Source organism: Mastomys coucha, unplaced genomic scaffold (genome assembly GCF_008632895.1).
Source record: "Mastomys coucha isolate ucsf_1 unplaced genomic scaffold, UCSF_Mcou_1 pScaffold16, whole genome shotgun sequence".
NCBI classification, from domain to species: domain Eukaryota; kingdom Metazoa; phylum Chordata; class Mammalia; order Rodentia; family Muridae; genus Mastomys; species Mastomys coucha.
This window is the reverse complement of record NW_022196898.1, coordinates 104,434,459-104,458,414: the sequence shown is the minus strand read 5'-3', so window position 1 is coordinate 104,458,414 and position 23,956 is coordinate 104,434,459. Positions and strand designations below refer to the sequence as shown.

Sequence of the window (23,956 nt, the reverse complement as noted above, 5' to 3'; positions counted from 1 at the left end):
AAATGTCTACCTTTTGGTCTTCCTTCTTCTTGAGTTCCTTGTGGAATGTGGGTTGTTCTTCCTGTATGAGCAACTGTTTCACACCAGGCTTCCTGGTATTCTTCGTTTTGAAATCTTTCTACCCCCTCTTTTAGGATGTTCCCAAGCCATAGAAGTACATGTACCTACTGGGGCTATACACTTCATAATACAATCATTTTTGCATTATATCAGTTGTAGTTTTCTATAATATTATATATAACCTAAAATTATACACAATACATAAAGTCTATATAGGACATATATGTATATGCATATATAGTGTGATGGTTTGTATATACTTGGCCCAGGGTTTGGTACTATTAGGAAGTGTAGCCTTTTTGGAGTAGGTGTGTCACTGTGAGTGTGGGCTTTAATATCCTTGTACTATCTGCCTGGAAGTCAGTATGCTCCTACCTTCTCCAGATGAAGATGTAGAATTCTTAGCTACTCCTGGACCATGCCTGCTTGGAGGCTGCAGTGCTCCAACCTTGATGGTAATCGAATGAACCCAACCTGTAAGCTAACCCCAGTTAAATGTTGGTCTTATAAGAGTTGCCTTGGTCATGGTGTCTGTTCACAGCAATAAAACCATAACTAAGACATATAACAATATATATTAAAGGTAATTATACTACATAGGCTGATAATGCTCATCTACGAAAACCACAGACTAACAAAACCACCAGAACCAGGCATCAGAAATGTCATTTTTGACCAGGGTAGTCCAAGTGATTTCCCAAACACTATAGACTAAGGCTGTTTCTCTTAGTTGCCTCTCAATGATTGACCATAAGTCCTTATTGCTGAAGATAATGCCCACTTAGGACACATGTTATGAGTGAACTGAGCCAAATCTGACCCAAAAGTTTCCTTCTTGAGGTCTGTCTTCCATGGCTTCATAACGTTATGATGCAAAGTGCCAAGGGAGGAAAGCAATTGAACAATGCTATCCAGATTCAAATTACAACAGCTGCCATCATGTCAAGATACCCATAAAATGCAATAGTGACATTCACATGTGGATAGTAACCAATAGCTCTCTAATGGACTTAAGGTCCACTCAACAGGAGGGAAGTCATGCCTTGCACTGGAAACTTAGACAATGACCCAAGTCTAGTGAAGCCATGAACCATAGGATAGAATCTATTATGGCTGGTTTGCTAGACCAGCATAATTTCTTTCTACATTCTACATCTTACCTGAATATTTACAGATGAGTGTAGCTACCTCTTCTCATCAAATAAGCTTCACTCTAGCTTTTACTCCATATACAACTGAAACTTTCTATCTTTAGGTAACATCATTGAAACTGTAAAACAGAGCCATGGGAAAGATACTGGGTTGTGAATCACTCAAAATTAAGCATCCATTTAGTTAAAACTGGTACTAATATAGCTTCCCTCTTGTCTCTGCTACATCAATGAGAAGCATTTCCTAAAACTAAGAGGACTTAAGAGTCTCTCTAGCATTCTAAAATAAGAATGCCTCCCATGTCTGATGGATAAGGTTGATGGTGCTTATTCTTCTAAAGACTTTATAGTCTAGATAATGCCCTGTTTCTTCACATGACATGAAGTACATTGATAAAAATTTGTCAGTTTTCAATTTATAGGATCTATTTTTTCTCTTCTCTCCTAAAAGGAGTATATATTTAAACTATACGCTGTAAAAAGTATATCACCAGGAAGAACTTAAGTATATGCTTTTAAGAAATATCCTAATTTTCCAACTAATAAATTTGTATGGCACAAACAATAATAATCCAGAAGAAACACAGCTAGGAGAAAACAGGAGCACACAGAGGCCAAATGCAGTGTAAATTATTGTTAAAATGCAAGTGTGTAGGAAACAGGGGGCTACAGACTCGCGAATTAATAATAAAACTGTAAATAAACTATTTCTATAGAAGAATGTGCACTCTCTTCTACTACAACTACTGCTGATGCTAGAGAAACATTGCTGTATTAATAAAGACATTTAAGCTTTGAGTAAAGAAAGAACATTTATCTGCCAGGAAACTCAGGAGTCTGGTGGGAAGAACTGAGGTCATAGAAGGCTATGTGGCATGTGGTTGCAGGCAAGATCTGTGGGAAATGGAAAGTAATACTGAGAGTTTATGGTAGTGGGTATGGGTGTTTTTGTTTTGCTCTTAGGGTCCTCAACTCTACTGTGTTAAGTGTCTTCACATATGGCATGCATTTGGTCTGTTAAAGACATTAATTAAACTCTCAGATGAGATAGAATATCAAGTAAAAAGATATCATGTAATTGTACAAATAGCTTGGAAAAATGGCTTGAAATTAATCAAACAAGATTTAATCTTGAATTTAAAGGGCAATGTTTTATTAAAAAGGTTCAATAAAGGCTGAGGTAGAATTAAAATTGGTTTCAATAATAATATATTTTCAATAACTAATGTAAAATTGATTTGATATTCTGTAATAGGTTTGGAGAAAATGCAAACTGTTAAAAAAAACAACTAAAAATTAAAAGGAATTTGAAATCTTTATAATTACTTATTATCCAAAACAACTCTGCTGGCTCCCTAAGCAGTTTTTGAAAGGTGAAATACTACAGACAGATGTGCATCTTAACAGACTACACTGTGGTTAGATGTCCATCTGATGGATGGAAGAAACACAGAAAACACCAGAGAAGACTGAAAAGGGAACATGTAATTGGGTGAGAAAGAGAGTGACTTGGCTGTGACAATATTTCACAAATCCATCAGTAAGTCCAAATGAACCCAAAGAAGAAGAAGAATTAAAATCATGGGAAACAAAATGAAAGAAACACACTCAGTCTTGGACAGAAGGAAATGACTATGACGCAGCTACACGGGCTGCTACTTTCACAGAACTTACTGTATTATTAGAAAATAATTCAGAGGATTTGATTTCAACCATAGCATTTAAACTTTTCTCAAAATGGAAACTCCATCCACATTTCTGTAAAACAGATCTATTCTCAAAGACAATATATTTGGGGAGGTTCTTCATAATGTATCCTCTGCAACATTCCTAGAACCCTGCATTGTTCTTTGAAGGAAACTCTGAAACTCGAGTTACATAATTAGAGTCTGCAAAATAAGGGCACTATTCTGAGATTCTTACTGGAGATTTATCCCTACTGGTATTAGAAAAAAAAAGCAGCAGAATTTAGCTGCAGGTGATGATGTAAAAAGATACCAAACAAGAATGTAATGAGGCTTTTCCATTTTTAGCAAATGTGATTATGTGTATTATCTCCAGAGTAGATTTCTCTTTTCTGTAAATATAATTCCTGGAAGCGTTTGCTTTAGGGAAGGGTTATGGAAGCATCTGCGTTGAGCTTCTCTATAATGCCTGATTTAAGACACCCATGAAATACTGTGTCTACATTCACTGGATTATGCATAGTGCATAAAATATCATTAAACAGAATGTTTGTTAAGGATTTGCTTCTATAGCATTCAAAGACATTCAGAATCATCACATAATTACAGAATGTTAAAACTCAGTACCTTTCCGTAGCTCAACTAAAGAATATATTTCCAATAGTTCACTCTGTGCTGAAGACCTTCAGAGGGATAGAAACTCTCTCCTCAGTAACACATGTCTTTGTTATTTTATATAGAACAACAAAGGCTTTGTCTTTCTTTTATGTTGTATTGAAAGACCAATGATTGTGTATTCACGGCTTACTTTAGTTGAAGAATGTGCACTCTACTAAAATACATGGAATGAGCTCTAAGAAGTACCAGGGAATTTAGAAGATCATGCATAGCCTGGCACCAGCAACAAACTTGTGATAGTTAATTTGCTAGGTCAGCTCAGCTGGGTTTTCAAGCCTACATGTTTTGTGGAATAGTTCAGATGTTTCTAGAAGAGTGTGCCAGATGAAAATCACATGGGTAGATTTTGAATAACACACATGCTCCCCACACTGGTCACATGAAAGTCTGACCAGAACAAGAGACTGACACCCTGCTCTAGAGAGAACTTAGTGGATCTGTGAGCTGCTGACTCTGAGCTGCTGACAAGTGAAGGAGCTCTTGACAAGTGCAGGAACTCTCCTAAAATCTCCAGCCAGCCAGAAGCCCAACTTGCTCTGTTTCTTTGTAGAATCCTAACTGTTAAGTCCTGTGTAACCACACAGTGGAAAGAGCAAGGGTTTAAATGAGATCGACTGGTTAGGACATTTATCTGGTCCATTAGCCACTGATGATGGACGATATCAGCCAATCACTTTGTTTTGATGGCATAAAGAGTATGCTTTTAAAATTCTGATATGGTTGGTTGCTTTGAAGTAGGGACAGATGTCTCCACTTGCATGCGGAAGCTGAGGAACCTATAAGGGTCAGACTTGGAATGTTCCATTCTGCCCAACAGTCAACACAGTACTTATCACCCATCTGAAACATCTGAAGGGTCACTGAGGAATCCTTAGTGGGGTAAACAAACATGACTACTCTTCTGCTTCTGTAGTTAATCTTCAACCTTATCTCATGCTCAGGAAACAGGGTGTCTCCATTGGGTGGAGATATGGATTAGTGGTAATAATTGTAGCATTCAAGGAATAGCTTTGAAAGATGTAGCACACACTTAGATTTGGTTCATTCAATGAATAAAATTGTATCAAACCTTGTGTTGACTAACAAATATTTTCTTATTTACTATCCTTTTCAACAATTTGTATACATGACTTTGCAACGGGGACAAAACACTGTGCAGTCAGTATAAACTCTTAGCTCTAAGGAACTATTCTAGGCATAAGCAATTTTTCAATGCCTGGGGTTCCTCATCTGCAGAATACACAGAATACAAACAAAATACCCACTTAACAGGACCAATATGAACATATACACCACACTTAGCATCTCACACCATAGGGCTACAGTCCTTGCTGTTAGACCTCTTTCCAGGTAATGTTCCAGCCCCCCACACCACCTAGTTTAGGGATTTTTATCTGTTTCATTTTTTCAATAACTGTAACAGCTCCCAGCTATTCTTAAAAGACAAGGAATAAAGCTTCAAGACTCTCCCTAAATTGTTTTGAAATAGTCACTAGTACTCTTTCATTTGATTGAAGAAGCTGAGACTATGAGAGGCAATAAAGACAACATTGAATTTAGGAATAAATCAAAATTATTTGAATTTTGATTGCTGGTTTCCATTCTGTGATTTATTGCAGGCATTTGCTTCTTGAGAAATTCCACAGGAAGTTGCCATTTGTAATGGTTAATATTCATTGTCAAGATGGGAAGATGCACTCTGAATGTGGGCAGCAGCACCCCATGGGCTTTTGCCCCAGACTAAATCAAAAGGAGACATGACAGAATTAAGTTCAGCTGCAGCATTAATCTCTCTCTCAGCTGCCTGGGTACGGATGCAGAATGAGCTAAGCAGGTAGATGCTTCTCCAGCCAAGCCTTCCTCCCCACAGGAACTGAATCCTCAGCTAGGAGCAATGGCAAACCCTTCCTTCCTTACACTGACTTATTTTATTTTATTTTTCGGATATTTGACAAAGTAATGAGAAAACTAACAAACACATCACTAACCACAAAGCTCTGCCCTTCCTTCCCTCTGCACACTTCTCTAGGACCTCTTGTTGTCATTTTGGGAGGCAGACAGCAACTGGTTTGATTCCTTAGAGGGCAGAGCAGAGTGAAATGGAAGGTTACAGAAGCCCGGCCCCTGCTGATTCTTGTGAAGAGAAATGAGTCCTTTCCTCTTTGCTCAATTCGAGATGCACCACAGAGCAGTTATGGATAGCATTTATCTTTCAATGCCTGCTTCCCTGAAAAAGAAGATGGACTATTTGTTCTGGGGAGTCTTTCGGGCCCCTTGAGCTTTAGAACTTAACCAAAGAGAAAAACACATAGGAATGTGTTTAAAAATGGAAAAATATTTGTTATAGGTAATAAAATATTTCCTAATATCTACTAACTTTATTTAGGTCTACATCAATAAGTGTATCTTTCAATTTTTACGTCACTCTTTCTTGAATGCATTTTACTCATAGCATCATTAGAAATTTCATATAAAATAAAAAACTAAAAGTGTTGTTCTATCTCTATTACCCATAGCATGGAGCGATTTTATACATCATCAGATACCCTCCAAGGTAAAGTAAGTCTGCCATTTGAACTCTAGGGTGTGTCTAACTTTGTGGTCACTCTACAGCCACCATAGTCCTCTGGTAACTCAGGACACAGTGCTGCAGTATTTACAGACTGATTGATGCTTTGTAAGCAATAAAATATAATAGTCTAGAATACTGAATTATGCTGCCAAGCTAAATATGAAATGACACTGTTGTCATTTGTGAGATGCAGGATTATTGAATTTTCTGTAACTCAGCCCAATACTGTTATTTTTCAAACTTTTTTTAATGAAATTATTTGTCATGTTTTTTTAAAGAGAGAAAACAACTGCAGATGCCTTGGCTGTCCACCAGGTACACATATCAAGTATGGTTTAGTGCTGCCCATTAGGATATTCACTCTAATTAGAGGACACACCTGCCCCAATGGCTTCTGTAGAGGCTACTGGCTGAGGTAATGCTGCTGTGACTGTGGAACATACAGAGGCCTGTCCTACAGGATGTAAACATGGGCTTTCTAATCTTGGGAGGAAACAGGCTCTGATGCAGAACTAGAACACCAGAGTAAAAGTCCAAACGAGCAAGATAAGTGTGAAGAAGCAAACAGGAAACCTGTGGTTGGATAGGGAGAGTGCTAGATACATCACTTTACTACAGGGCAGTAGGAGAGCAGGTGCTGGGGACATTGTCTCCTGAATCCTGAAATGTGGCAAACAAGGTGACTTTAGCACTTACATTCCAAATGACCTATAACCCATGGTGGGTTGTGTACCTTCTTTGTGTTCTGGGAATAAAAGACCGTGACATCGTAGTGACACTCAGGGATAGCCAGAGAGACAAGAGCCACCAAGGGCAGAAACTCTCAAAAACGGTTTAAGTCTGAAAAAAGCAAGGGGAAATCTCATTGGTGCAGTCCAAAACCAACTTGGAAACTCCAGAAACTTCTTTATATACATTTTAGGTTTGACATTTAAAAAGTTTGAAACTGGCCTATTTTCACACCTCATTGTTTGTCTAATTGGAAAGACAACTGGGAAACCTAGCAGAGACGATGGTATTCTCTTAGCCCAATATTCTACTGGAAGAAGGACCTGTCTAATTGACAGGAGATGCAGAGTTTAAAGTGGTGTCTGTGATACAGTGTGGAGATTGTGAACAGCTTTTCACTGCCTTGCTTCAGTTTCTCCCCAAAGTCAGGCCATCTTTTTAATTGAACTGGGGAGGGAGGGAAGAGGCTGTCAGGTTGTCTTCTCTGATGAGTTTCCTCTGTAGTTGTCACTCTTTCTATGGGGATTGGAATGGGGCTAAGGGGACAGGTTCAGTATTTTAAAAAATTACCTGCCATGTACTTTTTCCCCAAATGTCAGGTGGTGGCCTCTATTAGAATTATACCATTCATCAAACTAATGAGAACTATGGACGTAACCAGCTCTCAAAAAGATGTAACACCTCAGTGGGGTAGAGAGGCAGAGATTGCTAGGGCTTTATGCAGCAGCCTTCCCTTGTGGCCACTTGGGTTTGAGTCACGACACTGTGTACACACTGGGGTCCCTTGATTTTGTATCAGTTTAATGTTCTCCAAAGGGCAAGGGCAAGTTACAAAATCAAAGTCAATTTTACTTATGGTTAAAGAACCAATTTCTTTGCCACAACTGGACATTTTGAAGCCAATCTTAGCAATTAGAGCTCACTGATCAAAACCTCAGGTCTCAGGAAAGCTTTGAGGAAGAGGGAGAATCTGTGAAGGGAGCTATGAGAGCATCCTTCTGCATTTAACCCTTTTTAAAACAGTTCAGATTCTGCCTTAACATTAACTACAAACTAGCAGGGAACCGAAAATAAGGAGCCATGCTTTAAGGTTGACGAGAATCAAGAAGTTGCTTTAAGGTTGACAAGAATCAAGAACTTCCTTGACAGTCCTTTTGACATCTCATGGTGGTTTATGATGGTTGGAAAATGGCTATCACAAATTTTTCTCCAACATAGCATCACAACATATGGCTGCACAGTGCCTGGGAAACAGACAAGAGCACCATTGTTTCCAGGGTCTCCATGTGAGTATATGGGTGTCTGTGTGAGTATATGGGTGTCCATGTGAGTATATGGGCCTCCGCGTGAGTATATGGGTCTACATGTGAGTATATGGGTCTACATATGAGTATATGGGTCTACATGTAAGTATATGGGTCTACATGTGAGTTGCAGGCCAGCCTCAACTACAGAAAGAAAATTTCTCCAAATGAACCAACCAACCAACAAATCAACACAATTTTAAAAACATGAGTACCTATGGTTTAAGTGAGATAAAGGTTCACTTTTAAGAATACTATAGAATGGGCATTTTATTCAAATAAATTTTTATGAAAATTGTTCTTAGGAAATAATCACATTATTTTAATTGCAGAGTATTCAACCATAGAGGAACATGCACTGTGTTAATTTCCAAATAACAGTCAGAAAGGGTAGCTTATTTTCTGTTCTGTGCTGTGGTAATTAATGACATGATTTCATATATCTGCACAAAATAAATTTCACCCCATAAAGTCATATTGTATGTGAATAAGAAGCTATAAACAATAATCACATTAGTAAATAATTGAAGAGGGAATTACTGTTATAAAATCTGAGCAAGGGATGGCTAGAAGGGTGTATAAGAAATGAAACCCTGTGTTATCGAGCTCATCATAGCACAGGGAAACAAGAATCCTGAGTTTCTTCTGTTTATTACCAAAACTAAGTACAATGTTGATAAATAGTGTGTGTCCAGCCTTCACTGTATGCCATACTCTGAGGCTACAGCTTCATCATCTTTGCTATAGAGCTGGAAGTTGACAGTGTGATTCCTTCTTTCTCCCTAGCTTTCCTTGGAGGTAGGGCTGTGTAGAAGGAATGGCCATCCTAGCTGAAACAAATTCTTCCCATAGAGTTGATTTCCAATACTTAGAACTGAAGAGTCTCGTAAGCCTTGTCTATCTAATTCAACAAGGATTCTTAGGAGCTTGAACAGATGCCTGGTTTGTGTTTTTGAGCTACAAATGCAAACACACACATAATGACCCAAGCCACAAGGCTGGCTATAGAAGACTGCATTCATGCCTCTTTTCTAAGAGGGGTAACCTTGAATAAGAAATGAGGCAGGTCACTCTTTCTTATTTATTTATATTAAATACTTTATTTATTCTTTTAAAAAGTGTGTTTATATGTATCTGAGGAGTGTGTGTGCATGTGTGCATTTGGGTGCTGTGCTCATGGAGGCCAGAATGAACTACCCTATGTGGGTTCTGGGAACTGAATTTTGATCCTTTGTACTGGCTGGTTTTGTGTGTCAACATGACATATCCTGGAGTTATCACAGAGAAAGGAACCTCAGTTAAGGAAATAACTCCATGAGGTCCAGCTGTATGGCATTTTCTCAATTACTGATCAAGTGGGGAGGGCCCATTTTGGGTATTGCCATCCCTGGGCTGGTTGTCTTGGGTTCTATAAGAAAGCAAGCTGAGCAAGCCAGGGAAGCAAGCCAATAAGGAACATTCCTCCATGGCCTCTGTATCACCTCCTGCTTCCTCACCTGCTTGAATTCCAGTCCTGAGTTCCTTTGGTGATGAATAGCAATGTGGAAGTGTAAGCTGAATAAATTATTTCCTCCCCAACTTGCTTCTTGGTCATGATGTTTATGCAGGAATAGAAGCCCTGACTAAGACAAACAGCAAATGTTCTTCACCTGTTCATCAATCTGTCTCCACAGTCCTCACTTCCTATTTCTTACAGGTTTCTCTCTCATCACTGTATCACACACCCTTGAAGAACCTCAGATATTTACACAGACTAGTTGGCTGCCTATGCTTCTTTAGTACCACACACTCATCATAATCTCTTTGGCCTGTTATAACAAAACACTTAGAACACTTTCCAAATAACAAATCTCTCACAGTTCTGAAATCCAAGAAGTGCAAGATCAAGGTAATGCCAGGTTTGGTGCCTGAAGAGGCCGCTCCTTGTGCTGCCATCTGCTGTATCCTAACACAGTTCACCAGCACACTGAAGGACGACTGGGCCCCTTAGAGAGCTACAATTCCATTCCTGTGGGCAGAGTCCTGCTCCCTTGAAGCTCCTTTTAGAAATCAGGCATACAGTTAAAGTTTCCACAAATGAGCTCTTGACAAATGCTCAGTCATAAAGTCTACACCCCCGGGTACATCTGTTCCTTTCACCCCTTACTTCTCTCTCAGAAAGTGAAGTCTACTTCATTGTTGTCACATCCCTCCTCCTCCTTCTCTTCTTCTTCCTCCTCCTCCCCCTCCTTCTCCTCCTCCTCCTTTTGACTTTTATTGCCAACAATTCCCCTGACTCTTAGGGCAGGACATATGTTTTATCTACAGAATAAAGCCAAGAACAGGTAACTCCCACAGGGAACAATACTGTGACCTTATTATGTCTGTTTAGATTGCTTCACAGAATTTTTTGTTCTCCTTGGGGAAACACAGACAACATTTATCTCCTCCTGATATGGCCTCAACTACAAAGCAATGAGGGATGTACCCAAGGTCCACCTTGAGCTTAGTTCCAGAGCATGGATAAGGGTTTATGAGCAGGAATAGGAGTGAGCCCAAGCACCTCCCCTGGAAGATCTGCACACAGCATGGATGTTGGTTTCTACACAGCCACATAGATGGGGCCTCCTCCCATATCCTTTCCCAATATATACACTTGAATCTTTCTCTGCAACACAGAACCATGTGTAATTAGGAAGGAATGGCATGCAAATAGCTGGCAAGAGATCTTATATTCTAGATGGTGAGGGTCCAGTGGAGGAGACAAAGACATCAGTTTACATATTCATGGGCTCTCATAACTAACTGGGTATGGCTAATCTCATGGTTAAGGCCAGCAGTATGGCTCACCAGACAGCACTGAGGAGCACTTGATACATCGCAGTTGACAAAGAGTGTACGTATCCATTCTGTAGAACAAGACATTCTGACATCAGCAAACCCAGAAGAAGAGCTGAGTCAATATACTCCTCATCAGCTGCAATGCCTGGGGGCCATTTATTTCTGTCTGATGAGAACACTGGCAATATACTGCCTTAGCAGAGAACTTCTTAATTGTACAAAACAAACTCCCACTCTCCCCAGCTGGAGCACTCTGCACACGGAAGCTCTTAGGGAGCTCACAGGCAGATGCCTGTATGTAACTTTTTTACCTCATTCATGCCGGAGCAGAGCCAAATAGCATATTTATTTTTAACTCACATGTGTTTTCTTTTATAATGATTCCCTCCTCTCTTCACTTTCCTCCAGTCCCCTCCCCTTCCTCCTCCTCCTCCTCGTCTCTCTCTCTCTCTCTCTCTCTCTCTCTCTCTCTCTCTCTCTCTCTCTCTCTCTCTGTCACACTCTTTCAGCAGAGTGGGAAAGTTTGGCATGTGGCTATACATTTGGAGGTTTTGGCAGTTTGACTTGAGGGTACCTAGAGGGTATAATCTTGTTAGTATCTGGAGTAAAATTCATGATAATAATCTGGGGACTTTTACTGTGTAAAGTATACTTCAAAATGAGCCCCATGCTGAAGACCTCAGGCTGAGATTTCAAAAATGCTTGGGATACAGTTTATAATAACTTGTGAGTCGAGGTCTAGGGAGGTTCCTGGCCCAAGGAACAACCTGAGCCTCAGTTTGTCCCTGAGGGCTTGAGATGAGCCTGATGTCTGGGGTCTCTGCAATTGCAGAATTTTTCTCCTGAGGAGAAGGAGGCCTTCCTAGCAGAAAGGCTGACCATCTGCATGGCAGCAAAGGAGGGTTTGGCAGGGAACTACAAAGCACAGCAAGGCATCCTGGTTTGAACAAAATGTTTTTATGCAATGTGTTACCATGGGGATTGTTTTGTATCTGACATTACCGCCCACACTCATCAGCCTGGGTTTATTTCCTGACCAAATGAAGTTTATTTATTTATTTTCCTTCTTAATATCTTAGACATAAATTTCTAAATCTAGTTTCTAAATAATGTAATGAACAGTGTTGATGGATTATAATAAACCAGCTATCATCACTAAGAGGGGGCTGAAGATGTAGATATTTTCTTTAAAATGAATTTTATTTTAATTAATATTTTACTATATTTAGACAGTACACAGACTATATGAGAAGACAGAAAATGTTTAAGTCATATTTTGTTAGTTTCATTCAATACCATTTTATCAGGATCTGTGCACGAGAATCTGCGGGTCAAGAAACTGGGGTCAAGTAATAAAGTCAGGGGAGGAAGAAATGTTGAAACAGATGCTGGCAGTTGATTTTACACTGTCTTGAAATCTAAGCAACAGCCAATAGTCCAGGACATAAACTTTAGTTCATAGCTGGGAGCCTGGTTTCCACATTCAGCTACATATAAACCACAAACATCTATGTATTTTGAATGTTCTAAATGACTTTGAAAAATTAGAAAATTTAAAAAAATTAAATAATTATGGTTTCACAACAAAACTATGTAACTCAATACAAGAGTCATTAGCTTGAGCTAACCTTCCTTAGAGTGGCTTAGCTATTCTCCATTGCCTTACATTTACCTGATTTGCTCATTTTTTGGACAACCTGGCCCAACTGGGTTCTTAACAATGGTTTCTGAATGACTGTTCAGCATGAAAGGCATTGGTATTTTCAGGAGCATTCCTCCTGCACAGGGTAGATTAGATCACAGAAGAACTGGAGTGGGCAGGTAAGCAGGCAAGCATGGCCAGAGAAAGTGGTGGTGTAAAGGCTATTTCTGAGAAAGACTTGAGAGAGAAAGACAGATAATCAGTCTAAATGATAGTTCCCATAGGAGGGATCGTGTGCAGTTGAGGAGTCCATAATAGCTCAAATCAGAGATCTGGCACTGTTGCCTCATTTTACAAACTTAAGCAGATTTGATATTTTACAATTTAATACATGTATTTTATGTTTTCTGATCATTCTCCCCTACATCACATCCCTGCTCCCTAAGGATCTATTTCATATACTCATATCTTCTTTCTTTGTTTTGTGACCACCGAGTTTAGCCACATGATGGTAGGGTTATACCACTCCCACAGTCTGTCTCCTTTCGTCTTTTGTTTTTGTTTCTGTTTTTGTTTTTTAGAGACAGGGTTTCTCTGTGTAGCTCCAGCTGCCATGGAACTCATTCTGTAGACCAGGCTGGCCTTGAACTCAGAAATCCACCTGCCTCTGCCTCCCAAGTGCTAGATTTAAAGGTGTACACCACCACTGCCCAGCTCCTTTCATCTTTGATATGGATGTAAGATCTCCATTACATCCTCTCAGGGAATGAATGAGCAGAGGTTTCCCTTTGGGACACGGTTTTACGTGTCAACTTGAGGAAATTTCCAGTAATCACGAATCATGGTAAATCTATGTTGACCTCTCTGTGATATATGTCAGTACTAATCAATAATAATAAAGTGTGAATCTCCAGGAGCAAGATGAAAATGTGTCTGTTCATGCAATTGCAGAGCTTTGAAAACATGCTATCTTTGGTAGTTGCTTATCGAGGTAAATTTGAGGAATATGCATGAACTATGTTTTATGATTTCAAAGACCCTGCTCAGAATGATTTGCAGTTTTCAAATCCAGAGCATAAAGATTTATTTGATAGTCCCATTATCTTGCTAGTTATTCCATATGAACTAAGACCTGGGAATATGGTGGCTTTGCTGAATGATAACTTTAAGAATCACAAGCTTTGTGTAGAACACATCTAGAGACACAGTGATGTTAAGATGTCATGTCCACTGTAATGGAGTGTACTCCCTCCAGAGTATGTCTTGAAAGTTCCTTTTATGGGGTGTAGTCCCTCCAGACTCTGTCCTGAAAGTTCTAGAAGGCATGTAACACACTAAACACTTGATTCATTTGGAGTGGCTTAAACAAAAGAATAGGCATATGCTCTAGAGAAGATGGATGGCTAACATTCTCTCTTGATTCTCTTTAGATCATTCTTTGTGTTTCCGAGTGCATAGGCTTTTGTCCAAAACCAGCCAGATTCATAAAGGGCTTATGACTTTGTAGAAGAAAACAAGTAGGTTTGTTAAAGGAAATTTCTTTACAAAAACTACCAAAGGCTCCTGTCATTTCTGGAGATGAATCTTTGATAAGCCAGGTCCCTCTGGGATGCTAGCCTTGCAGTGTGCTGTGTGAATGCAGGAGCAGTAGTCACATGTGTGGAGTTGGCTAAGCAGGAGTTGAACTGGTAGGCTGATCGCTTGGAAACTGTGTCTGAGCTGGAGCTGTTGATAGGAGGTGAGGATCTGATAATCACTAGGATGCTTTCTCGGAAAGCTGATTTATTCTTGGACTTTTGCAGTTAAATGTACTGTTCATTCTGCTTTGGCCCATCCTTGTTAACCTGGAAAACTCCTACCCATCCATTAAAGTAGGTCACAGGTCCTGCTCCTCTTATGAAAATTTCCTTAACTATTCATACAACATGTGTGGGCAGTTTCACTATGGCCTTATTTCTACATTTAGTGTGTGAACTTCTTGACTATTAATCATCTCCCTTGTGGGTTCTAGAATTACTTCTAACTTAGAGTTTCTGTATTTAAAAGATTATACTAATCTTTATATTATCAAAATGGATAATAGTGCCTAGGATAAATTCATCTGGAGTAATTTATTAAATCAAATAAAAACATATATGGCACACAAGCTCTATATTTCTACATATCATTTGATATTTAGGAGAGATTAAATATACATGAAACTCAATAACACATATAAGTTAGTTAGTCAGGAAATTTTAAGAATTAAATTCTTTTTGAATTGTGTCCTCACTCTGTATTCCAGGCTAACCTAGAACTCATGATGCATCACAGGATAGCCTTTGTCCTGGGAGAATCCTCCTGTATCAGCCTTCTGAGTGTTCAGTTTACAGGCATAAACTATCAGGCTCTGAGGAGAATTATATTACTAAATATCCATGTAGGAGTTGCCATAGTCTGTGTTTACTGGCACTAAGCTCCAACAATTGTTGCAGAGCAGAATAGGACCCTTTATGAATTCTGGAATCCACAGTGTTCTGGAGCTTGGACTCAAGTTTGTATACACTTACCTTTAAAATCTCCTAAGTGAATGCAAATTTAAACACACATAAGTTCTAGAAGTGGCTTTCCTTGCATTAATTCCTTATCAAAAATGTGACTTGGGTGTGTATTTCCCTCTGTACAGTTTATCAGGTCAGATGGCAACCCATTTCATTTTCTTTCAATATACTCAAATCCCTGACTTGCCAAGTTCCTTCTAGGGAGGTGCGGCCATCAGAAAGCAGACCAAGTTACTCAATCGATACACAATTGCTGAGAAACAACATTTGGATAATCTCTGGCTTTCCCTGGCAGCCCTTGATGGAACTTCATTTTTCATCCATGGGTGAAACTACTTGGAAGACTCTCAATAATATTTTTGGTTTTGTTCTTTTTTAAAATGAAATAAATGAATCTGGGGACTCCTTTGGTCCTAAAAGAAAAGCAGTTGATTTATGAAGCAGAAATAGCCAACTCCACTCTGGAGGAAGCCGCCACAGCCATTTAACCTCCAAATGAAAAAAATAAAAAGGCCCTTTTAAGATATGTGTATTGACATTTGAAAAATACTGAAAAGCTAATTGAAAAGATGCTTAATGCTGGGGACCTGAATCTGTTAAGAACAATAAGGTTGTGATTTTGATTATACCAATCATCTTTATGGTACAGTACCCACAGCTCTGAATTATTCATTCTTAACAGTCTTGAAATTAATAATGTTCTCTTAAATTAGCATTATACTTTTCTGTTAAGGTCCTCTAAGTGTTTTAGAGGACACAGGTAATACTTATGCCACCATGGGGGAAAATACTGCTTTAAAGATAAGGGAATTGTCAGAAGTTGTAAGATGGAATTCCAGGAGCCTCCTGCAGGAATGAGTCAGGGTTCTGCCCTTCACTGTGTAATAAGGAGCCCTAACTGAGTACCCAGATCTCACAGCACCAGTTTCTAGCCTCAGAGGTGCTTTATAGCTCCATATCCTGGCCACACCTGCAGCCCAGGACAGTTTCTCCTGTTCAATCCAACAAGCCTCTCTGCCTGCAACTAAGGTGGGGCAGAACAAATACCGAAGCTTAAGAAGTATCAGTATTTAGAGTACTGAGTCCCAAATCTGTGAGAAACGGTGTGAGAAGTGTTTGATCTATTGGGGAGTGTGTCTCCTTAAGGAACACTTTAATGGGTGATACATGAGTAAAACATGCGGACTCATAAGATGACCTTGTACAAATTCTCAGGGCAAGAACGCCGAGGGCCTCATGATGACTGGAGATGTGTGCTATATCAGCTATAATTCATCCCTTGGTCTCATTATTTTATTTGCTTATTTGTTGATTTAGCAAATATTTTTTAATATTGTGCCAGACAGTGAACTACAGGATTTAACTCCCTGTTTAAAGAAACTTAGAGTGAACATCCCTCAAATTGTGGAAATAGCCTGGCAGCTCCTGGGATAGAAGAAGGAAGAATGTAGGAGTGGGAGGATGGGCAGGAGTGCTGTGAGATGTTGTTTTCTGGACATGAGATAGTCACTGACTCACAGTAGCTGTGGCCACCAACACACCATCAAGCCAACAAGGCAAACCAACAAGCCCTCACGCAGCACTAATTGGACTCACAAGGTTATAAGGATAAAACAACAACAAAATAGGAGAGGACCATGAAATAGGGAGGGAGTCTTAGGGGCCCCTGGTGGGAGTGGGAGGAGGAGTTGGGGCTCACATGATCAAGATGTATTCCTTACATGTTTGGAATTATCAAAGGATCAATAAAGATTGTCTTTAAAAGGAGTTGGAATCCCCCTCCCCTCCCACTATCCCGGATACAGCACCAAAAGCATTTTCTCAAGTTGTAAAGTGGGCAGATCCCACACAATATCCAAGGATGACTGAAGACAGAATGGCAGTGGGTCAGAGGTATTGCTAACCCATAGCTTCTGGGTAGTTCCAAAAATACAGTACTGAATATTACCATAACAGGCTTCTCTGACACAAAAGGGAACACAGTACTGGAAATGATCTGACAGTGAGGTTTTCAAGAGTTGGGTTATAAGACTCAGCCCCTAGCTATCCCTAAACTCCCTGACACATCAATTCCTCATGCAGAAAATATCCTGATCCAAAGATTCCCTTGGGTTCATCAGATAATTTTATGAAAAGCTGTATAATTTATAGAGCTGTATAGGGATAATTGGGATGACTGTTTATTATTTACCTTTTAATAATGACATACCATCTCTGTGAAGCTTAGTTTTCACAGAGTATATATCCTCAGTGTGTCTCAAACATTGATAAAGCTTTTCACCACCCTATAATTTATAGAGAAACTAATAGATGGGTTTCTAGGCTTTGTGGTGAAACCTTCCTTCTTTCTTGGGAAACAGGCGAATCTTTCTCCTGAGATGTACTCTAAGGTACCAAGTTTGACAGTTTTGTTTCTGTTTTTTTTGTTATTCACAGCTCTCTACCACCAAAAGCTGCTCTTGGTTTCCACATTCTTGTGGCTGGTTTTCATCTTTCTAAGCATTTCCCCAGTGTATGACTGAAGCAATCTCACAATGGCCGTGTGGCAGTACAAACACAATTAATGGCTGGTAGGTCTTCAGAGTCACAGTCTGGAGAGCACAGCTGAGATCTCCTTCACTTTCTCAAGATAGAAGACAATATTCTCCCTTTTCATTTGATTCTAAAAAAGGTTTTTGTTTGTTTGTTTGTTTGTTTGTTTGTTTTTTAAATTCAGGACCCAGCTGTTGCAAACTGAAGTTTCCAGTAATCCTTGCTGGTAAACATCAAAAGCTAAATATCTTCTATACGAGATGGTTAGACTGTCTACAGAGTCATCTGTTTGTGTAGCACATCTGTGAACTTATCATGTGAAACCCAGAGGTTGTAAGTTTGAAAGAAAAATTATTGTAGTGAAACCCTGCTAATTCATGGCAGTGATGGAGATATTTACTTCAAGTTGTTGAAGTTCTCAGTTGTAACTGAAGGAAAGGAAACAACCTAAATGAACTGAGCACATGCACACACACACACACAGACACTCACACACAGACACTCACACACACACACACACACACAGACACACACACACACACACACACACACACACACACACACACACACACACTAACACCCTGGCCCATTTCCAGGCTGCTCAAGTCCCTCAATGGAAGTTGCTATCCCATGCTCCATAAGGTAAATAAATGAATAATTACAGCATTTCAAACCCTGATTAGGAACACCTGATGGCTAGTCCAGCCACTTGTGTATATACACATGCAGATATAGAGAAGAAAATTTGATACCGATATACTGCATTATCATAAAAATCATATTAAAAATGGCAAGATTTAGATAGCCCAACTAAGAAAAAGTAGCATTGAGTTTTTTCTGCTATTTGTCTTTCCGTAAGTTTTCACTAAAATTGTATCCAAATGTAGCACTACTCATTACCTCAGTTTCTATTCTCCAGCCAGCATCCTGCAGAACCTGGATCCCTTGGACTTTTACTACGAAGTCTCACACTGCTTCCGACTTCTTTCCTCCTTCTGCACTAGAGCACTGTATTACACATAAGCCATGTATCAGTGGGACACCTCACTCCCTTCAATGGCTGCAAAGCACCATGGCAGCATGAAACCAAGAAACTATGATGGCCCACAAGTTGTTGCTGCAAAGATTTGACCACCTCTACCCCATCTTTGTTCGTCTACTTTCTTCCATTCTCTGTCCCAGGGACACTAAACTTTCTTCTGGATATATAATACTCTGAGAACTCCCCTGTCTCAGAGCTATGAACCTGCAGTTATGTGAGTGTTCTTTCCTAAATGCTATCTTGCCCCCTTCATGTTTTACATGTTCAGTGGCTTGTTCAGAGAACCCCATCTCTAGCATTGCACTCCTCACACATTTCCTGCACACTGTCCCCTATTGTCACATGCATTTTGTGTTGGTTATGGTCTAATAAAATTTCACTTACCAAAGCTTGGGGTACACAAATTTGATTCATGATTTAATTGCTGATCTTAGATCTAACATAAATAACTAGTTGCCTATTATATTGCTAGACACATTTTTAATGCAAATTTCCTAACAAGAGTTTGGTTCTCTGTAACAGCCTCTAAATCATAGCTTCTATTCAACAATGTGTGTGCTCCCATACACACATACATACGTATACCCACACCCACCCCACCCCCCCACACACGACACTTTTCATTTGTCCATCTAAATATCAACACAACAGATACATGCCAAATGAGGATATTAGACAGAACTCATCCCCACAACCTTCACTGGCTTCCCCTGGATCATAGCCAAGGGCCATCTGCCATCCTCACAATGATTAACAAAGGAAGACAAGGTGCCAACAGTCTGTTTCCAGATCCTGCCTATTGTGTGATCATGATTGAGGGTTTTATTTCCAAGTTCAGTTTAGCTGCTGCACTGCATAGCCCTGTTGTTCTTACAGGTAAGACAAGAAAATCCAAGATCTGTAGAAATGCACTTACTTGTAGAGGGTGTGAGAGATTCATTTCTCAGAAGAACAATCCCTTAATGGGGTTATAAAAGAGACAGAGCATGCTTCCTTCATGAAAGCTTCATGCCGGCCTCATGCCAGCTTCATGATTGTTTTCTGCTACTTTCTGTAAGCTGTTATCATTGAACATGTGACTTATAAGCTAGGAAGGATAATTGCACAACAAAACTATGTATTTTTGTATTTTATTTTAAATTGCTGACATATAACTATAAGTTCTGGAGTATAGATTGATTTTTTTCACTTACTAACACAAAGAGGAATGTTTAAGTTGAGTCCCCCTCTCATTAGTTTCTCCTTATGGTATATTTTCCTCACTTTCTCTTCTGTGTATTTATATCCAGAGGGCTTGCCTGCTAATGTGTGTGTGTGTGTGTGTGTGTGTGTGTGTGTAGGCTAGAAGTTGACATTGGTCATCTTCTCAGATTGCTCTGCTCATTAGATGAGATACTGAAGCATAGTCTCTGGGTCATGGATTCTGTAGTCGAGTAGCTAATTCACTCTAGGGAATCTTATCTCAGACTTCTGAATACTGGGATTACAGGCAGTGGCTGTTACACCCACCCAGGGCTCAGGCAGGAGCTGGGACCTATATCCATGGATCCATCATCCCAGCCCCCAGAGGCACAGTTTAACATAGCCCAGAGATCCTGTCACCTATGGGCAGGTGACGTTGCCCATAACTAGTGCTGAGTCTGTTGCCTAACTCATGTTATATTTCAGAAAATTATCCTGAAGGCACTGTGTGCACATTGCAACAACTCATTGAATCTAGCAGTTAATAAAAGGAATGTTTTAATAATAATTATACTAGAGTTTATATTTCACTAAATATAGTGGCCCTGAGACAGTAGACTGAGACTATGAAGTTGGGTTTTGGAGACGTGTGAGATTGAAAAGAGCAGTGTGGTCCTTAAGACAGATTGTGCAGAATCACAGCAAGAAAGCATGTTGGGAGTGAAAAATCTCCAGGGACTTTAATTAAACCTGTCTACTATGTGCAGATGGAAAACAAAAGCCTGTCCCTAGGAAGAATAAACAGTCTTCCTAAGGGCAAAGCACTCTGGGGACGGAATAGTGACATATGGACAGGAAAAGAATGGAGATTACTGTATAGAATTGAACATGTGCAGGCCCCAGTAACATAGTGGAGGGAGCCCGGAATCAGAGTGAGGAGAAGCCATTGAGGAAATCATAGTTGCTGAGTAGTAAAAGCTAAGAAGTCTCTCTCTGTGTCTTACTTTTGTTTTGGATTTGGAAGATGGTGACTATCTGTGAGTTGTATTATAGGGACCTCTATACTCTAAGCAGCTGGGAATCTTGCTTCAGACTCCTTCTCCCTCTCCCTCTTCCATCTCTCTCTGTCTCCCCAAGCCCCCCTCTTTTTCTCTCTCACACACAGACACAAAGGACTCTGACTCTTAGTAGTAACACAGATTATCTGTAGAACCTGAGCATGCTTCTTAATTTCTCGGTGACTCAGTCTGATTCTCCTTCTATGAAATGAGGACATTGGTAGTAATTTGCTTCTCAGTTGTCATGATGATAAAACCACATATTCAGAAGACTGGCCAATACAAATAGATACCTTGTGCAGATTAGAACCCAAGGCCAGGGGAGAGCAGCCTCTTACTCAGTTCTAAGGGGTTAAGTGCATTTTCCTTTACAGTAGTGTAGTCCAGTCCCTTCGAAGGGAGGTATTAGAACATAGGCTGGAGCTCAAGGGCCTTGTGAAGTTGAAGTCCAGGCCCCAAGTTCCACCCCATCTTCCCACAGAAGCATCTTCATCATCAAAGAGAACCAGAGAACAGACCTGTGCACTGCTCCAGTCTTAGCTTCAGTAGCATGATACAATAAGCAAACCTGGAAGGAATAACTCATGCTGATAAAAATGGCTAACCTTCTAAAAGTCATCATTTGCAAGCATAACATGAAATTAATTTTGTATTAATATAGAGGAGACATGAGTAAACTGTGGCCATTAAGCCTTAAAGGAGCCACAGTAATTCACATTAGTAATCATCACTGTCCCCATCTTTCTTTTTAACCATTGGGAGGCTGGCTGAATGGCACTGGCTGGGGTGAAACAGACCCTGCACCATGAGGAGAATCTGTGTATTTCGATACAGGAGCCTTTACCTCTGTTTCAGTAGCAAATGCTCTCCACATCCTCTGGTGCATTTCACTTTTTTTTATAGATCCAGATGTAAAACACTGGAAAATAATTCATTTGTTTTAGAAAACGGTCAGACCATATCTCTATCTTATTATTTTAAAAAAATCTTTTCTTTTATGTTTTTGCATATTTTATGACAACCTGCATGTAATTCGTGACATTTCCTTGTTTGTCTCTCAGTATGAGCAATGGTTTTCTTTTTGGGTCATTATTGTGTGATGTGAGTCCTCTTCTGATTGTAAAAACAAATGAAAGTAGTAACTTTAATCTTTTTAACTCCCATAAAAATCTTTAGTAAGGGAAATCTGAACCAAAAATGAATAAACAAACAAACAAACCAAGAAATGTGTATTAGAAGGAGGGGAGAATTAACCCTGGGTATGCAATCTGCTGCTCACCATCCTGACACTCAGCCTCTGCTTTGCTAGATCTCATAACAAGCCTGGCCTAATGCCTGTGAGAAGGCTCAGCCAGCTTCCTCAAGGGTGGTTGCTGTGGTTCTTTTTGCCCTCCTGGATCCTTAGCCAATACAACCCATGTGGGCAAAGGGGTTCAGAAGCCCTGAGCATAGATATGGCTAATGACCACACTGGGACCAGCTATCAGGAGGCATATTAACATTTCTTGGGCGATTCAAAGTTTATAAATTTGGGGGGACTAAGGGCAGGAACATCTAGGATGGGCAAAGGTCATTGTGTGAGGGCTTAGGGTACCCAAATGTCCCATTAGCATGGGGAAGCACTTCAGGAATCTCAGGTGCAAGATCAACAGGTTCTAATCAGGAGAAAAGAAACTGATGTTGTGCTCTAACTAAGGATATGTGACACTCCTCAGATAAGACACTTTGGTTGGAGCTTAGAATTCCCCGGATAAGGTCAGAGAAGGAGAAGGCCCACAAAAGAAGGGAGTTTCCCATTAGGCCAAGTGCAAAGACTACCCCATCAATGGTGGAATTCAACTTTAGTTAGCAGTTTTCCCACAGGGGTTGCCTGAGGCACCCAGCTGCCATTCTGCAAGGGGGTCAGAGGCTCTCCTCTATGCTCCATGCACTATGGATTATCCTGCACTGAACTCAACCAGTGTCTATGATGGCTCTCTGAGGTGGGGTCCACTGTCTCCATTTTTGAAACCCATCATTTGCCTCAAAAAGTCTACTTGGTTATAAGTGACTGAAGGATAAACTACTATTATATTGTCTCTTTCTTTTCAGCTAGATCTCCAATACACTGCTGATAGATTTTCAGAGAAGATGGGATTCTTGTCAACTGAGATATAAAAGTACCAGTCTTCCAGAGTACCCTCAGAGAATATAACTTTGAATATTCAGGACCCAAAGTGATGACAGCACACAAAAAATAGAGACTGCATTAATAGGACATTAGAAAACCAGTTTAACATTGATCTTATAGCTACAATCTTTTGCTTTTTAACTTAGCACTTTATTTTATGTGTATGAATGTCTTGCTTGCATATATTTGTGCATCATGCATGTTCCTGGTGCCCGTGTAGGCTAGAAGTGAATGATTGATCTCCTGGAAGTGGACTTAAAGATGATTGTGAGTTTCTATATGGGTCCTGAGAACTGAAATCAGATTCTTTATAAGAGCAGCCTGTGCATTTAACCACTGAGCTATCTACATCTACAGTCCAGCTCCTACATCTACAGTCTTAAGTCATTCCCCTCAATGCTTTAATGTAACATTGAGTTGATATGTGTTATTGACACTAAAAAAAAAAGCAATAAGGGACTTTGCTCAAAGATCCAGAACAGAGTTCAGAAGCTGTATTGAATGGTTTTGGTGAGAAAGCTCAGAAGAGAATCAGTGTATCCTGCCCCATCTCTGTGGTTATTGCTCAGAATGATACCTCATAAGGTCTCTAGAAGAGAGTGCAGAGAGGCCTCCAAGATGCACTCATTTCAGGAGTCTTCCTATGTGGGGAGCCACAGCTGCCACCCTATATATTGAACACCTGATCTCCGGCCAGAGCAGAGAGCATTATGATAAACAAGTCCTTAGTTGGAAAAGCTGAGTGCCTCCAGTTTGTGATGCAAGCTGGCATGATTTCCCACAGCCTATTA

General features: G+C 39.9%; 1 protein-coding gene and 1 long non-coding RNA gene across 3 annotated transcripts in view; one reads left to right on the top strand and one right to left on the bottom strand.

The window, feature by feature from the left end:
* LOC116093982 overlaps positions 1-5,946 on the top strand; it is a 36,955-nt gene extending 31,009 nt beyond the window's left edge. Inside the window, exon 7 of the long non-coding RNA XR_004119912.1 lies at positions 5,194-5,946. This is a non-coding gene — a long non-coding RNA (uncharacterized LOC116093982). The remainder of the gene's footprint in view (positions 1-5,193) is intronic.
* Negr1 (neuronal growth regulator 1) overlaps positions 1-23,956 on the bottom strand; it is a 746,019-nt gene that overhangs the window by 358,195 nt on the left and 363,868 nt on the right. The window lies entirely within an intron of this gene.